Source organism: Geotrypetes seraphini, chromosome 1 (genome assembly GCF_902459505.1).
Source record: "Geotrypetes seraphini chromosome 1, aGeoSer1.1, whole genome shotgun sequence".
NCBI lineage: Eukaryota > Metazoa > Chordata > Amphibia > Gymnophiona > Dermophiidae > Geotrypetes > Geotrypetes seraphini.
Window position 1 is genome coordinate 326,893,154 of NC_047084.1, and position 18,706 is coordinate 326,911,859.

The window sequence follows — 18,706 nt, forward strand, 5'->3', positions numbered from 1 at the left end:
GGCACTCCAAGCAGTGGAGGAGGAAGATAGAGATGCAGAGAACATCGAGACAGAGAACACCATTGAGGAAGAAGTTTGAGAGCTGGAGAAATTCATAGAAGAGGCATACAGAGAGGCTGTGGAAAATCATCAGCAACAATGGAACTGCTGAGATACACCTACAGAGAGTGTGGACCACCCGATGGACAACCACCACGAAGGAATGGGTGACACAGCAGCGAGAATGAAGGACACGGACCTATGGCTGCAGAGATGGACGTACACTAGGGACACGAACCTGTGGCTGGAGAATCAAGAGAATATAGAGAGGACAACAATCATCTTGGGGGACTCCATCATCAAACAAGTCGACAACCACATAGCGGGAGGAAGACTGGATCGGCTGGTGACCTGCCTACCAGGAGCCAAGGTAGAAGACATAGTGAGCCTAATCAACAGGATCATCGACAGTGTGGGAGAAGATATGGCGTTAGTGATCCATGTGGGGACGAACAACGTAATGATACAATAAATAAAGAACCCCCTCCCCATCCCCACCCATCCTTCCTAAAAGTGTAAAAACATTTAATATCATGCAAATGAACAAGATAAATAACCAATCCAATAATAAATTAATTACATACCCCCCTCCCATCCACCCATCCTGGATGCGTATAATCAAAGGGCTAAATCTAATAATCAATCTTTACAAAAAATTTTTATAATGTCCCAATTGTATTGCTCTCATATGTTCAAATTTATAAGTTTGGCACAAGGATTCCCACCAAAAACTATAGTTTAATCTATACCAATTTTTCCAGTTTTTCAGAATAAGTTGTATAGTGACTCCCGTCATGATGAAAAATAATTTGTTGTTATGAGAAGTTATTGGACTCTTGGTGCCAAACAGCACTGTATCATATGTCAATGCCACTGGATTTTCTAGTATTCTATTGATTTGACTCCAAATGGATTGCCAAAATTTAAGTATCAAGGGACAAAAGAAAAGCAGATGACAGTGCCAGCATCTATTTGACTTAGAACTATCTAATTTTTGTAATCTAACAGGGGTCCAAAAACTTCTACGCAACAAAAAAGACATGTTTGTCTCATAGATGCTGACGCTGTACATCTCATCCTCCAAGTCCAAATTCGTGGCCATTGAGATGCAGAAATCTGCAGTTTAATCTCAATGCTCCAAATATCTTTTAAGCCCATTTTAGGTTTCTTATTCAAATATTCTGATATTAATTTGTACCAATTGGCAGCCTGTTACCCTAGGAAATCTATCTGGAAGCAAAGGCCCAGCAAACTATACTGAGTTTTCAAGTTTCGCCAATCAGGGAACCCCTTCTGAATGGCCTGCTTCAACTGCAACCACTTATATTTTTGAGACTTTGCAATGCCAAATGATAGTTGCAGTTGTGAAAATTTAAGCAGTCTCCCATTTGATAACACATCATCCAGTGTACATATATCTGCCTGCATCCAATGATTCCAGATGATCTTAAACCCACCAATTTGAATCTTGGAGTTCAACCATAAGGACTGACATGTGGATTGATGAATTGGAGTAGGTGTTAGGTTATTAATAAATTTTAATGTTTGCCATGTGGAAACTGAAATTCTATAGTCCTTATAAAGCCTAGGTAACTTGATACTTAAAACATTACACAAATGCAATGGAGACATTAGTTGCCATTCCAAGTAAAGCCATTCTGGAAGATGTTCCATGTGCTCAGGAAGGATCCAATACATACCCTGACACAGTATATAGGCATAATGGTACCTATAAATGTTTGGGAAATTTACCCCACCTGCCGCAATTGGTTTTTATAAAGATACTAAAGCAACTCGAGCAGTTTTACCCAGCCAAATAAATTTAGTGAGAATACTATTCAATCTATATATATAAAATCGGAGGTATGTATGTGTGTGTATGTGTGTATGTGCCGCGATCACGCAAAAACGGCTTGACCGATTTGAACGAAACTTGGTATGCAGATCCCTCACTACCTGGGATGATAGGTTCTGGGGGTCTCGCAGCCCACCTGCACACGTGGGCGGAGCTACAAACATAAAATCAGATTTCACCCATTCATGTCAATGGAAAAAATGTAAAAAGCTGCCATTCTCACAGTAATTCAAAAACGGCTTGACCGATTTGAACGAAACTTGGTATGCAGCTCCCTCACTACCTGGGGTGATATGTTCTGGGGGTCTCGCGGCCCACCTGCACACGTGGGCGGAGCTACAAACAGAAAATTAGATTTCACCCATTCATGTCAATGGAAAAAATGTAAAAAGCTGCCATTCTCACTGTAATTCAAAAACGGCTTGACCGATTTGAATGAAACTTGGTATGCAGATCCCTCACTACCTGGGGTGATATGTTCTGGGGTCTTGTGGCCCACCTGCACACGTGGGCGGAGCTTCAAACAGAAAATCAGATTTCACCCATTCATGTCAATGGAAAAAATGTAAAAAGCTGCCATTTTCACAGTAATTCAACAACGGCTTGACCGATTTGAACGAAACTTGGTATGCAGATCCCTCACTACCTGGGGTGATATGTTCTGGGGGTCTCGCGGCCCACCTGCACACGTGGGCGGAGCTACAAACAGAAAATCAGATTTCACCCATTCATGTCAATTGAAAAAATGTAAAAAGCTGCCATTCTCACAGTAATTCAAAAACGGCTTGACCGCTTTGAACGAAACTTGGTATGCAGATCCCTCACTACCTGGGGTGATATGTTCTGGGGGTCTCGCGGCCCATCTGCACACGTGGGCGGAGCTACAAACAGAAAATCATATTTCACCCTTTCATGTCAATGGAAAAAATGTAAAAAGCTGCCATTCTCACTGTAATTCAAAAACGGCTTGACCGATTTGAACGAAACTTGGTATGCAGATCTCTCACTACCTGGGGTGATATGTTCTGGGGGTCTCGCGGCCCACCTGCACACGTGGGCGGAGCTACAAACAGAAAATCAGATTTCACCCATTCATATCAATGGAAAAAATGTAAAAAGCTGCCATTCTCACAGTAATTCAACAACGGCTTGACCGATTTGAACAAAACTTGGTATGCAGATCCCTCACTACCTGGGGTGATATGTTCTGGGGGTCTCGCGGCCCACAACTCTATGTTGCTTGCTCAAGGGTGGGTTCACCCAAGATTTTATATGTTCTTGCTCCTGGAGGTGAAACTAAAAATGTTGTTTATAATCAAGTTTTGCGTTAGTTGTATTGTATTCATTTTTTAAAATATTTCACATTATAATTTGAATATATGTGTGTGTGTGTGTGTATGTATGTATGTATGTTCCAGCATAACTCTTCAATGCATGGACAGATTTCAACCAAACTTGACATACACATTACTTACTGTCTGAGGACAAACACTGTGGGGGTGGGAAGGGGGGGATATGTAAAAATGATTGAAAATGACAGATTTTAGTATCTACCCCATAGTGTTTTCGGGCTCACAGATGAATACTCACCATAACTCTGAAACGCATGGAGAGATTTCAACCAAACTTGGTACACATATGACTTACTATCTGGGGAAAAATATTGTGCAGGTGGGACGGGGTAAAATACTGTGGGGGTGGGAAGAGGGTGATATGTTAAAATTATCAAAAGCGACAGATATTAATGTCCAACCCATAGTTTTCGGGCTCGCAGAGATGAATACCGACACTCCCGATGCCGTTTAAGTCTAAGTTCAGCCCCATAGAGAGGGACATTCCTTTGGGACATGTGTAGGGTAGGGGGTTGGGACATGTGGGGGGGGTAACTTGGGGGGTGGGACATGTGGGACTTAGGGGGGTGGGACATGTAGGGGGTTGGATATTTTGGGATAAATAAATATCCGGGCAACGCCGGGTTATCAGGACCTCTGAAAATAAACTGGCAACATACCCATTTGGTAGCAAACCACAGGCAAAATCATAATTTTAACCATTTGAACTCTCCCCCACCAACACAGATGTAAGAAGTTCCATTGCTCACACATTTCTGAGACCTTTAGTAATAAAGATTTTTCATTTACTTTCATCGTGTCTTCCAATGTTTTTTGAATCCAAATGCCTAAATATTTTATACCATCTTCTTTCCAAAGAAAAGGGAATGAGTCAAATAATCCTTTTGGACAGTGTATATTTAGCAGAAGAATCTCTGATGTACTCCAATTTATTTTACATCCAGAAAATTTGCCAAATCGGTCAATCAAATCCAGTAAATGCGGGATGGTAGATCCAGGATTCCTCAAATAAAGCAAAATGTCATCTGCTTAAGCAGAGACCTTATATTCCCGACCTGAATAAGGAATACCCTGAATCTTCCTTGCCTGTTGAATAGCCAATAACAAGGGCTCCAAAACAATATCAAAAAGCAAAGGAGACATCCTTGTCTAACTCCCCTTTCCAGTCAAAAACATTCTGAAAAAGTATTATTAATATATAATCTGGCAGAAGGGGAACTATACAAGGTTTGAATCATTTGTATAAATCCTAAACCAATACCAAACCAATCCATTGCTTGATACATAAAGGTCCATTCCGCACGATCAAAGGCATTCTCTGCATCCAAAGATACTGAGAAGGCCGGATCTTCCATAGCTTTTGTTAAATTTAACATATGAAAAGCTAGTCTGGTGGTGTTTGATGAATGTCTTTGAGCAACGAAACCCATTTGGTGCATACAAATAATAAAAGGGAGAGCCTTGGCCAAGCGTAAAGCTAATAACTTAGCCAGAAGTTTTCCATCTACATTAATCAAAGAAATAGGCCTGTAATTTGAAACCAACATGGGATCTTTATTTGGCTTTGGTAAAACAATAGTTAAAAATTCTGCCATAATACCTGTAGTTAGTTGAGCCTGATATAAATTAAAAAGATGAGGTAATAATATAATTTGAAATGATTTGTAAAACTCCACAGTAAATCTATCACCACCTGGAGCTGATCCAGCTCTAAGGGACTTCAGTGCTGTCTGAAGTTCTTTCAATGATATAGGCACTCAAAATCTCCCTTTATATGCTTGGGGATTTTTGGCCCCTTAATTAACTTTAAAAACTCTAAACCCTCAAGTTCTTTTTTGAATAAAGCTCAGAAGATTATAAAGCTTTATAATATTTCAAAAATTGTTTTAAAATATTTCCAATTTGGGAATAAGTTTCACCCTTCTCATCTTTAATAGCCACAATCTTAACTTTTCTTTTTTGTAGCTTTGAGGTAATTAGCCAATGATCTTCCCGCTTTATTCGAGTTTCCATAATACAGAGCCTGTTGAGAAAACAAATCTTTCCTAGCCAATTATCTTTTAAGAGGGCTTGTAATTAGTTCCCATTTTGAAGCCAATTGTGACTCCAAATCCTTAATATTTTGTTCCAAAGTAGAAAATTCCATTTTAAGCTGTTTCCTAATTTGTGCCGAATACAAAATGATTTGCCCTCTCATAGTAGCTTTGAAAGCATCCCACAATGTTTCTAAAGAGATTTCTTCTGAAGTATTAAGTTGAAAATATTCATTCATTTTTAACTGAAATTCCTCAAGAAAGTTTGAATCTGCAAGCAATGTATTATTAAATCTCCAAACAGGTCTATAACAATCTTGTTCAGGAAATTTATAAGAACATAAGAATTGCTGCTACTGGGTCAGACCAGCGGTCCATCATGCCCAGCAATCCGCTCACACGGTGGCCCTCTGGTCAAAGATCAGCGCCCTAACTGAGTCTAGCCCTACCAGCACACATTCTTTTTCAGCAGGAACTTGTATAACTTTGTCTTGAATCCCTAGAGGGTGTTTTCCCCTATGAAAGACTCCAGAAGAGCGTTCCAGTTTTCTACCACTCTCTGGGTAAAGAAGAACTTCCTTACGTTTGTACGGAATCTATCCCCTTTCAACTTTAGAGAGTGCCCTCTCGTTCTTATTCTATTCAATCCAAACTCCAGCATGATCTGATAAAATAATTGGGTCTATGCTGGCTTTTGTAACCGGTTGAATTAATGGGTCTGAAATGAAAATGTAATCTATTCTTGAAAATGATTTATGTACATGGGAGCAGAAAGAAAATTCCCGAGCATTAAAATGAAGAATTTGCCAAATATCTTTCAAACCACGGGACTGTATTAAATTATCTAAACCCATAGATTTTATTAGCATACTGGGTTGTTTGTCCAGCAATGGATCCATAACAGCAATAAAGTCCCCAGCTACTAATAGATTAGAAGAAGCCAGTGGGAGAATCAACTATTGAAGAGTTTTGAAAAATTCAGCCTGATTTGAATTAGGGGCATAAATATTAAAAAGCTTCAGAATATCTTTTCCCGATCTCATGTGTACCTGAATCCATCTTCCCATAGGATCTGCTGAAACTACATTAAATGCAGCTGAGCATTTTTTATTCACTAGGATAGCCACCCTAGCCTTCTTTCCCACTGCAGGAGCAGAAAAACTATGCTTGACCCACCCCCCTTCTAACTTGGCCAATTCACTAGCAGATAAATTAGTTTCCTGGATAAAATATATATCCGTCTCCTGCTGTTTTAAAAAATTGAGTGTTTTTTTTCCTCTTAATTGGATGATTGTGCCCGTTGACATTCAGTGAAAATATTTTTAAAACCATTTTAAGTGATGAAGACCTACTACCAAATAAACTTTTAATTTCCCTTTGAACATAGAAAATGCCAATATTTTCCACCACATCCACGAACCCAAACAAAATCCCCCCTCCTCCCTCCCCAACCTCAACCCAATAAGTATCGCATAAACTTGGCTGCACCCATAACGACTAGCAACTACCATCTACCCCTAGGAACACTAAAATCACCTCAAATAATCCCCCAATTGACACATAAAATTAATTCAATTATAATTATCTATCACAATTAAACTAAAAATGTTATTAAGCCTAAAAAAATTCAACTGAACAGTATATAATGTAAATAAAATGATTTGGTAAACAATACTTCATTGTAATCTTAAAGTAAGTATCATATTCAATGTATATTACATGTAAATTAACTTCTTAAGTAGCTAAATGTATACAGGCTCAAAATTCCCCTATGATAAAGGATATTCCTAAGCAACCCCATATCATCCTCAATTAATAAGGCAAACTTATTGAATAAATAAAAGTAGAACCTCATTATAAATTAAGGAACTGACAGGTCTATACTTTCATGAAAAAAAATTTTGAATACATAATTAAATTATGTCAGTTTTATGTAAATATATTAGAATTAGATTTACTAAAATTTACTTTTTTCCCCTTTTTCCTCTTTCCCCTTCCCCTTCTTTTCCTTCCCTTTCACTCTTTTCTCCATTTCCCTTTCCTTTTTCTCCCCTTTGTCCTTAAATGTATAAATTGACAGTACAAATATAACTAATATTAATTAATTGAAATCGGTCATATTTATATAAGTACAGTAAACTAAAAATATTAAAATCAGAGAATAATCAACACTCTCACTCATTCAATCAATAAATCCTCATTCATACCCGCCCCTATTGACCTTACATCTATTATCTACTCAACTTTCCAACCTTCCAATTACCACTACCACCCATTTCATCCATTCATACTTTCCCAAGCTGCTTTTGCTATAATAATCATTTAACATAACCAAGTCAGATATAGGGGCAGACATCAGAATATGCAGTTGCAGCACACTATTAGTTCTTCTCAAGTGAATAGCAGTGAGTCTGGTTTGTCATCAAAACGTAAAGAACAACAGAAATTCAGATATGTAGCAAACTCCAAGGGGTATCCTTTGCACAGAACCTTAATGGGCATTGACATCTTTTTTTCTTTTTATCTCTCTTTCTTTCCCCTTCTCTTAATTGATACACTCATATTTCTGCCTCCTTGTCGCTGCCTTTAGTCCTTGCCATTGAAGGGAACCCAGATTGAAGTACATCAACACTTAACCCAAGAACTCCAAGTTATCCCTGCAAGATTGCTCAATTCCATTATGAGCATTGATAGATGCATAATGGGAAGTTCCTGTCAGGTTCTTATTTTCACGATAGGGAATATGTTGGTGAGTTTGAGCATCTCGATATTTCTTTGCCAGTCCAAAATCTATGATGTAGACCAGGTTCCTCTTCTTTCCCAGCCCCATCAAAAAGTTATCTGGTTTCACATCATGGTGGATTAAATTCTTTAAATGAAAGTATTCAATTCAACTAATCTCCTCCTTGCATCATTTTGTAGATTTTACATTTATATATGAAGCTGGGGATGTTTTGTTTTTACATATTCTAATTTGATGACAAATTCCCACTCCTGCAGCAATGTAAGTTACCAGATAGATGCCACTGAAGGAGCTGTTGCCTATCTTCTGACCCAGACAGTAGCAGTTCCCGACTCTGAGCTCAATGGTGCCTGGCTCCGCTCAACAAATGGATGCCGCAACAAACGGAGACGCCAAAAGAACACGCAAGCGACGCACTCACTATACTCCACTATCCATCTGCGTGACAAGTATCCTATCCAGATTTGTTTTAATAATGCCTCTTTTCCACTGGACACCGCCGACGTGACATCGATAAGGGCAGCCAATCATTTCCGGGGCATTGAGTGCTAAAAAATGCGTGCCGGAAGAACCATCCCTCTCAACGTCAGCAGGTCTCGGACTACACAAGCCAATCTGGAGGTCCCACCACTCAGCATCAAACATTCATCTACATCCTCCCAACTGCCGCATATGCGCAATGTTCAGAATTCAGCCCTAAAAGAAAAAACACCAAGGAGGCAAAATATCTGTGAGCCAGGATCATCCAAATCCATGAAAATCTCCTGCAGAGGAGAGCAGAACACCAACCAATCCAGCAGCAGGACAAAAACAGTTTGAGGAATAGCAGAGGTAAGTGGTTTAACCTCCCAGCATTCCAAGCCTCTTTCTGATAATCAGTCATTCTTTAGAGTGTTCAGTGTTCTTTAGAGTGTTCAGTTCAGTTCTTTAGAGTGTTCAGAGAGTAAAAGAATTTAATTCAAATTGCAACTGACTAAGCCATTTAAGACCAAAATAGCAAAAAAAAAACCCCAAACCAAAAAAACAACTTTATATAATACAAATATTGCCAACTTAAAGTCAAAAAAGAAGGAAAATAAGTAATTATTACATAAACATAAGAACATAAGCAATGCCTCCACTGGGTCAGACCTGAGGTCCATCGTGCCCAGCAGTCCGCTCACGCGGCAGCCCAACAGGTACAGGACCTGTGCAGTAGCCCTCTATCTATACCCCTCTATCCCTTTTTCCAGCAGGAAATTGTCCAATCTTTTCTTGAACTCCAGTACCGTACTCTGTCCTATTACGTCCTCTGGAAGCGCATTCCAGGTGTCCACCACACGCTGGGTAAAGAAAAACTTCCTAGTATTCATTCTGAATCTGTTTCCTTCCAACTTTTCCGAATGTCCTCTTGTTCTTTTATGTTTTGAAAGTTTGAAGAATCTGTCCCTCTCTACTCTCTCTATGCCCTTCATGATCTTGTAGGTCTCTATCATGTCTCCTCTGAGTCTCCGCTTTTCCAGGGAGAAGAGCCCCAGTCTCTCCAATCTTTCAGTGTATGAAAGGTTTTCCATGCCCTTAATCATTCGTGTCGCTCTCCTCTGGACCCTCTCAAGTATTGTTATATCCTTCTTAAGGTACGGTGACCAATACTGAACACAGTACTCCAGGTGCGGGTGCACCATTGCCCGATACAACGGCAGGATGGCTTCTCTCATTCTGGTCGTAATACCCTTCTTAATAATACCCAACATTCTGTTTGCCTTCTTCGCGGCTGCTGCGCATTGTGCTGTTGACTTCATTGTTGTGTCCACCAGTATACCCAAATTTATTTCAAGGTTACTTCCCTCTAATGCTAATCCCCCCATTTGGTAGCTGAACATCGGGTTCTTTCTCCCTATGTGCATGACCTTGCATTTCCCTACATTGAAGTCCATCTGCCACTTATTCGCCCACTCCTCCAGTTTGTTTAGGTCCCTTTGTAGGTCCTCACACTCTTCCGCATTTCTAACCCTTCTACAATTTAAGTCCCGGTCTTTTCTTCTCTATTCTTATTCTTAGGACATTCCATATTCATGTTGACTAATGTATTCTTGTAACTTTAATAGATCCTCATAGTATATTGTTCTGTTGCAGTGAGTGACCTTCATCTTTGCAGGGAAAAATAATCCATACAATGCCCCCATTTGTTTCAGCTGGGAGTGACGTGCCAAAAATTGTTTTATTTTGTCAGCTGTGGCCTTGGCATAATCAGGAAAAAAAAGTTTAGAATCCTACCACTTTATGCTCTTTTTCTCCTTGTCTACTTTTAAAATTTTCATCATTTGTGTGAATCTCAGTAACTTAAAAATTATGGGTCTGAGGCCAGTAGCAGTGTTATTTTTCTTGGAAGGGATTCTATGAACCCTCTTAAATTATAGAGATGGAGAAAACTTCACAGACAGCACTTTTGGAATAAAGTCCTTCAGGAAACCTACCATATCTTGCCCATCAATATTTTCAGAAAGTCTCAGAATTCTGATATTATTTTTTCTTTTCCGATTTTCCAAATCTTCCAGTTTTGTTTTTAAGGTAATGATAGATTTATGATCCAGCTGAGACTGGACCAGCTGTGTCTCACAGGCTGAAATTTGCTGCTCGCAACTATCCCATCTGGAATTGGATATTTGATGAGTTAAATTTGTCAGTTCTTCCTGAAGTGAGGTTAACTTTAGAGGGTTATCCTGTAACTTTTGAGAGTTATCCTGCAACATCGTTTGCACATTTTTCATTCCTTCTACCAGTTGTTCAAGTACTTCCATAGAATCACCTGGTAAAAGTACTTTTGAAGGAGTCAGAGGAGTGGGTTTCAATCTTTTGCTTTTCCCCCGAGAAGCAAATGCAGATTCCAAGCTTTGTTGTTTTCCTGAGGCCATCAGAGATTTAAAAAAAAAAAAAAGTCAGTCTGAAGGGAATCAGAGTGTAATAAATATTCAGTTTGTGTGCCCAAAGGAGGAGCTCAACAGCTACACAGCCATTCCTGTTGCAGCCAAGTTCCAAAATCTCCATGTTTGCCGGTTCAATATTTGGAAGAGTCCACCATGGAGAAGTAGCAGTTGCTTGAGTAGACATTGGGTTCCCACCAAATTCTTGGGATAGTAAACTTCATGGTTCTCTTTTCCCCTCTGTACGATCCTGTAGAAGAATAAAATATAATTGTAGTAATGAAATATAAATTTATTCTACCTGTGATTAATGTGCATGAGATTCTAACAACATATTTCATATATGTTTCCAAATAACATTGACAATTTTAAAATTTAAATATTTTTTAAAAATTAAACATTCTAATAAATTTTATAACTGAAAATTCCATCTCAGATTCTCCAATAATGTGGGCCATATGCATCATTATTATATAGAGTGGAAATTATTCCTTATTTTCCTTCTTCATCTTGCTTATTGGAAGTATTTCTTTAATGTTTTTAAAATGAAGTATAATTTTAAATTTAAATTAAAGAATTATCTTACCTTCCATAGTTTTTTTTGGCAGCCCACATGTGAAGTGAGGTGCATAATTTTGTCTTGATCCCCAACAAGCATGCCAAACTATGCCTTGTAAACATCACACATCTTAGCAGATGCTTATGTGGAGTACTTTTTCCTTCTTGTCTTGAAAAATTTACTGCATACACAGCAAAATGCATCTGCCAGATATTTGTGCTTTAGTAAAAGTGCCCCTAAGTTTACTTAGCGTGGAATCATCTGGAATGTTTTACAAAAAAAATGGTAAATTTCAAAATATTAATGTCTTGGTCACAAGAGCAAAGTTTGAGGGGAATGATAGCCATTTTCTATACCTTTGTGGCATAAGCCAATGGTTATTAAACCTGTACTGGGAGGACCCCCCAGTCAGTTGGGTTTCAAGATATCCCTAATGAATATGCATGAGCAAGATTTGCCTATAAAGTAGGTATTAGACATGCAAATTTTTCTCATGCATATTCATTAGGGATATCTTAAAAACCCGACTGGCTGGAGGTCCCCTAGGAAAGGTTTAAGAACCACTGGCAATTAAGAAAGAACACGTTAATACCCAAGAACAAAAAATACAATTTTGTTACATATTGTTATCAAACATTTGATATTGATACTGAATAATTTATTGATCAAGTCAATACTTGGGTTGTCTCATTGTTCTTTGTGTGGCTTTTTGTTGTTGTTGCTTTTAAATGTATGTGTGTTTTTACTGTATCTTATCTAGGAAAAGTGGGGGGGGGGGTATTTAAAAATAAATAAATGTATGCCACAGGAGGGTTAGGGAGAGAGTTAGGGATGCAGCTTATAAGAGAAAGAAGCTTATATCTGAGTATCTACATAAAGTTTGAGAGAAGAGAATCTTCTTTTCCATGCTCATTTCAAAGAATGAAAAGGTTTTAGATGACTTGCATCACAATCTGAAAACTTTAAATCCTGAATAAGTTAGCATTAAAAAAAAATGATAGAGCTCGTCAGGAAACATAAGCTGACATGAGCCTAGAAAGTCAAAACAGGCATTAAAAATTCATAATTATAATAAGTTACAATCTACTTAAAAATTGAACAAAATTCAGAGCCAGGCCAGCTTAATTTGAACTGTCAGCCAAGCTGAATCATAACTGGGTCACTCATGTGCAGCCTGCTAAGATAGCAAAATGAGGGCTTTTAGTCAATGCTCAATTTTTCTTTCTTTTCTTTATAAACTGAAAGTCTATTTTAAATCAATATGAAATATACTTGATTTAATCATCCTATAGGAGTGATTAGACTAGAAAAACTTTCCACTTAAAGATGTGTATAAGATTTAGAGCTCCTTTTACTAAGGTGCTTTAGCGGTTTTAATGCGCGCTACAATGCCGCTCGCACTAAACACTAATGCCTCCATAGAGCTTGCGTTAGTATTTTTCATTTAGCATGGGGTTTGCGCATGCTAATCTTCAGCATGCGTTAAAAACGCTAGCGCACCTTAGGGCTCCTTTTACAAAGGTGCGTTAGGGCCTTAACGCGCGGAATAGCGCACGCTAGCTGCTACCGGATTCTTTTAAGCAGGCGGTAGTTTTTTGGCTAGTGAGCGCTCATCTTGTGCAAGTGTTAAAAACACTAGCGCACATTCATAAAAGGAGCCCTTAATCAAATTGTATGTTTGGGAATGTATTCCTAAGTAAACAGATGATGCAGCCTCTACATGATATAAATTTAAACATGTCTTTGTTCTGCATTTTTGTATGCAAAATGACTTTTCCGTGCTAATGCTAATAGATTGAAACTTTAAAAAATGTAGCCTGCTAAGAATCTTTCTATTCTTGCTTCTCTGTTTTCCCAAACTCTTCTAGTGCAAACATATTTTTAGATATCTTAGCATATACAGAATGTTTGAGATTTCTCCACAGATTTTCAATAATATTTCATTCTTGATACTTCACCTTCCATTCTTGTAAGCACTTCAGACCATTGTCTTGCTGAAATATTCAACTTGTTTTCAACTTCCATATCTTCATTGGTAGGGCATTAGTCTCTCGGATATACTGCATTTAAATACAGTTGAATAGATTCATCCTTCTACCTACACAATATTTTCTGTGCCAGTAGCTATCACAGAACCCCAAAGCACAATATATTTAAGATGTTCCATCCTTTTTTTTCCCCCAAATGTATCTTGCGTGCTTGTGGTAAACAGTTCAATTTTTGTTTCACCTTTTGCATACTTTAGACAGTGGCATTATGATGAAATTGTACTACTAGGTTGGCCTCTATTAGAAACAAGATACTGGGCTTGATGGACCCTGTATGGCAATTCTTATGTTCAATGTTGTACTAGGCACAACTACTCCAGTGGCTCCCAAACTTCCATTAGTTTATTTACAGTATAAAGATCTGAGGGTTTTGTTTGTTAGGTCTGTCAGATATCTTTTTTTTTTTTTTTGGGGGGGGGGGTGTTTTGTTTTTTTAGATCTTACCTTGATTTTAAGCATTTATGAACTTTTTATTTTAAAACAACGTTCATGGCAGTTGAAATTGCTAGCGGGAAGTACAAATATCTTTATTGTCTCCCATTACAGAGTGAATTATTTACATTTTCAAATGCTCAGACTGCTGCTGAGAAAGGTCCAGGGTTGTTGAAAAGCAAACAGAAAAACTGCCACAAGTTGACAGGCTAGAAGGGTCAGAATATTTCTTCAGCTGTGGAATTGGCTTTCATGACTGACTGAAGGCCTAATGATAGGACACAGACCTTTGTACCTATGATATGAGTTCTGACAATTAAGTTCATGAACTCATTTTTTTGAAGTACTCCCTTTCAGAATCTATGCATTGATGCCAGCACCTAATCCACCCTTCAAAGCAATTTTAGAACTCTTTTTCTGGAATGGTCATCAGAGCTATCATTGTATTACCCTTTCAATATTTCTTTTATCTTTGGGTAAAGAAAAAAGTCATTGGAGGCAAATCAGGTGAGTAGGGAGGGTGTTTCAATACAGTTATTTGTTTACTGTCTAAAAACTCCCTCACATTGCTGTGATGTAAGAGCCATGAAAGATCAATTTTGCACACACCTTTCTCATGCCAAGATTTTCAGTTAAAATTTTCCTAACTGTTTATCGATGTTTACTTGATCTGCTATGCTTCTCACAGTTAGCCAACGATTTTGACACCAATTCGACAAACTTTTGCTCATTACTGGCTATCCTGACCTCTCTTCATCAGTGAGGCTTTCTCTCCCCTCAGAAAAACTTTTAATCCATTTGTACACTACTATTTTCTTCATGGCATTATCCCCATAAATTTGGACTAACATATCCCTGGTTTCACTTCCACTCTTGCCAAGTTTAACAAGAAATGTAATGTTTGTTCATTGCTATAATTCAAGCTCTGACATTCTTGCGAAGACACACAAAAATATGCAACAACAGTAATGAACACCACTCATCAAGACACCGCCACATATCGACATGAACACAGTTGTGAAACACTGATATACCAAGGTTATGAAAACTTACCATGCCGTTTGTACAGTGCTGCCAAAGTAAGCGCACGGTGGCAAGTTCATGAACTTAGTTGTCAAACCTCATATTTACTTCTTTATTATTATCAGTTTGTTGAAATTAGCAAATAATAATTATGCATTAACATTTACATTATGATATCATGTTCAGCTTTGTAGAGGTTGTATCAGCTTCTGTTCATTTAGGGAGGAACAGGAGTAGCCTAATGACAATCCTATTCTTATCCTAGCATGCACCAAACTTAAGACCCTAGCTGCCCAGGCATGACGAACTAGCGATACTTGAAGCCACCTGGAATACAAACTATATAAACTACCTATGATCTTCTGGGCCAAGTCATGACCTGGTTGGCAAGGCCATTGGTTACTCTTAGGGCATCAGCCACCTACTGACTCGCTGTCTAGTGTTTGCCTGTTGTATGTAATCTACTGTAAACCGTTCTGGGCTCCTGGGGAGGAAGGGATATAAAACTAACTAACCAACTAAGTACCTAATGGTTAAAGCAGCAAACTGAGAACCAGGAAGACAACAGTGAAGTCCCACTGAGCTCCTTGTGATCTTGGGTAAAGCTATTCAACTCCCTTTGCCTCAAGTACAAACTTGATTATAAATACTCCAAAGTTAGGAAGATGCCTACCATACCTGAATGCAACTCAAAACTATTGAAAAAGCATGAACTCTATCCAAACATACATACAATTCGGCCAGGGATGCCTAACTTTTTGTACACATGTGTCAGACAAAAGCTGTGTTTAGTTGGTTAGGATTGTAAATGAGGTTCCATTCAGATTACACCTTCTTTCTCTTCTGCTGTTTCCTTTATTCAGGTGAAAGGCAATTCTATGATCTATGCATCTGCATTTACATGCCCGTTGTGTATGCAAATGTCTAGAATACTAGGACTTACACATGTAAGTGTACACTTACCTGCAAAAATATCAGCAGGGCACCTAAGTGCTATTTTGAATGACAAGCCTAAGTTACATGCAACAAAACAAAGAGAAGGATTAAACAGCCTCATGAGGAAAATGTGTGGTCCGGGTGGGCTTTGGGGGGTGGGATGGAAGGGGTTTTGGGGGGGTCATGGGCTCGGGGGGGGGGGTGCCGGCAGGAGGGAATGGGCATCCCTCCTTGCCATGATCAGCTTAGTGGTCGCATCTAATTGAAATGTAGGCCAGCATTTCAATGGCCTACATTTCAGGCACCTATTGCAGCCCTAGAGAGATGCCTAGGGACACTTAAGCTCGCCTAAGGCTACTTCCAGGCAAAACTACGCCCACCCCCAGCCTTGGGTGAGCTTAAGCATGCCTATGTGTCTCCCTCATCCACGACAGATGTCTATAGTGTAGGCGGGCCTGCCTCGTGCATCCTGATTGGCTGGTAAGACGCCTACCACCGCAGTAGGACGCCTACCACCGCCTACAATTAAGGATGTTTTTTTTTTTTTAATGAGTTCAGAAAGTGTCCAGAAAATGTTTTAAGGTATCCGGATCCTCAAAAGAATAAGTGGTGTTGTGGACAGTAACCTTCATTCTCGCTGGGTAAATTAAATCATATTGTGCACTGAGTGATTTTAGTTGGTTCTTCATAGCAAAAAATTGCTTTCGTTTTGTTGAGATCTAGAAAGATGAGGACTTTCAATCCTTCATGGTAAATTGGAATCACCCAAGCACTTTTCCACAAACATCAAACTCTTCAAAATTACTCAATTTATCTATGTCAAGTAAACAGGTATACCCATGTCTCACCACTACTTAAGGAATAACACTAGCTTCCAGTTTAAAATCCTCTTTTAAACCACTTCACTATGGGCTCCTTTTACAAAGCTGCGCTAGCGGTTTTAGCACACGCTTAGCGCGCGCTAAATTGCCGCGCATGCTAGATGCTAACGCTAGTGTAGCGTGCGGTTAGCAGGTGCTAAAATTCTGCATGCGCTAAAAACGCTATCGCAGCTTTGTAAAAGGAGCCCTATGGTTTACCTGCTTACCTTTACTGCCTGACCATCCCATACACACCTTCTTGAATCCTCCGTTCATTAAATGATCATTGATTAGTTCTCCCCCTCCCCCGATACACTCCACAAGACACAAGACTGTCTGCCTTTTTCTTTAGTGCTCCATCACTATGGAATTCCCTGCCTCTTAATATTCATAAAGAACCACATCTCAAGAACTTTAAAATTGCAGTAAAACATACCTCTTTGAACAAGTATTCTCTGAGGCTCAGATTCTACAAATGGTCCATTAATTTAGGCAACAGTAGGCGCCATACCGTTGCCTAACTTAATTGGCTTAATTGATTTTAATTGGTATAGTAATTGACCGTGCCATCTAAAATCAATTATTTTCTCATTTAAAAAAATTGAGGTGCCTCCAGCAACATCAGCATTATTCTGACTACAGAGGTGCCTAAAAACGCCTAAGGTCACAGAAGGCATGGTTAATGCCAGAAGTGACCTTAGGTCCCCTCAGGTGCCTCCATAGTCACGATTCATGTTATAGACAGGTAATGGAAATGTAGACATTTAAAACTCTGGCCTACATTTCTGGTGCCTATTTTTGCTATGGTCATGATTCTTGAAACAGTGTCATAGTGACAATGACACACAACTGGCACCGCTGTTTTAGGCAGCCACCACAAATGGCACAGTTTTGAGAATCTTGCCCTCTACAAGTCGATGGTGATGCCCCACTTGGAGTATTGTGTTCAGTTTTGGAGACCGTATCTGGCAAAGGACATAAAAAGACTTGAAGGGGTCCAGAGGAAGGCAACGAAAATGGTAGGAGGTTTGTGCCAGAAGACATATGATGAGAGACTGGAAGCCCTGAATATGTATACCCTAGAGGAAAGAAGGGACAGGGGAGATATGATTCAGACATTCAAATACTTCAAAGGTATTAACGCAGAACATAATATATTCCAGAGAAAGGAAAATAGTAAAACTAGAGGGCATAATATGAGATTGAGAGATGGGAGATTCATGAGTAATGTTAGGAAATTCTTCTTTACAGAGAGAGGGTGGTTGATGCATGGAATGCACTCCCAAGGGAGGTGGTGGAGAAGAAAACGGTGACAGAGTTCAAACAAGCGTGGGATGAACACAGAGGATCTCTAATCAGGAAATAATGGTGTACATTGAAGGAACTAAGGCCAGTACTTGCACGGCTGTGTCCCTTATATGGACATTCAGTTGAGGATGGGCTGGGGAGGGTTTCGATGGCTGGGATGGTTAAGATGGGCTGGAGTGAGCTTTGATGGAGACTCCAGTAGATGAAACCTAAGCACACTACTGGGCAGGGCTCTAGGTTTCTGGCCAAGAAATATCTAAGAAAATGGACAATTTAAATTAATTTATGGAGCATGTATGGTTGGGCAGACTGAATGGACCACTTGGGTCTTTATCTGCCATCATTTACTATGTTACTATAAGTAAACGTGGTTCTTGGTAACTTCAGTCGGTGCCTGTATCCCAGACCCTCTCTCTTTTTCCTATACCCATTTTTATGTGAGTATTAGGATTGATTTGATTTGAAAATGGTCTTGTTATGAATGATTCTTTCTTTTTCCATTTCTTTAGATTGTACATCATCTTGCTCTGTTCACTTCAGTTAAAGGTGGTATAAGAAGTCTTGAATCACTATATAACTAACTGACTAACCCCTCCCCCCCCCTTTTTTTTTTTA

General features: G+C 39.0%; 1 pseudogene; it reads right to left on the reverse strand.

Annotated features, from left to right (window-relative positions):
- Window positions 1-7,670: 7,670 nt before the first annotated feature.
- LOC117367559 lies at window positions 7,671-10,916 on the reverse strand (annotated as a pseudogene).
- Window positions 10,917-18,706: the final 7,790 nt, after the last annotated feature.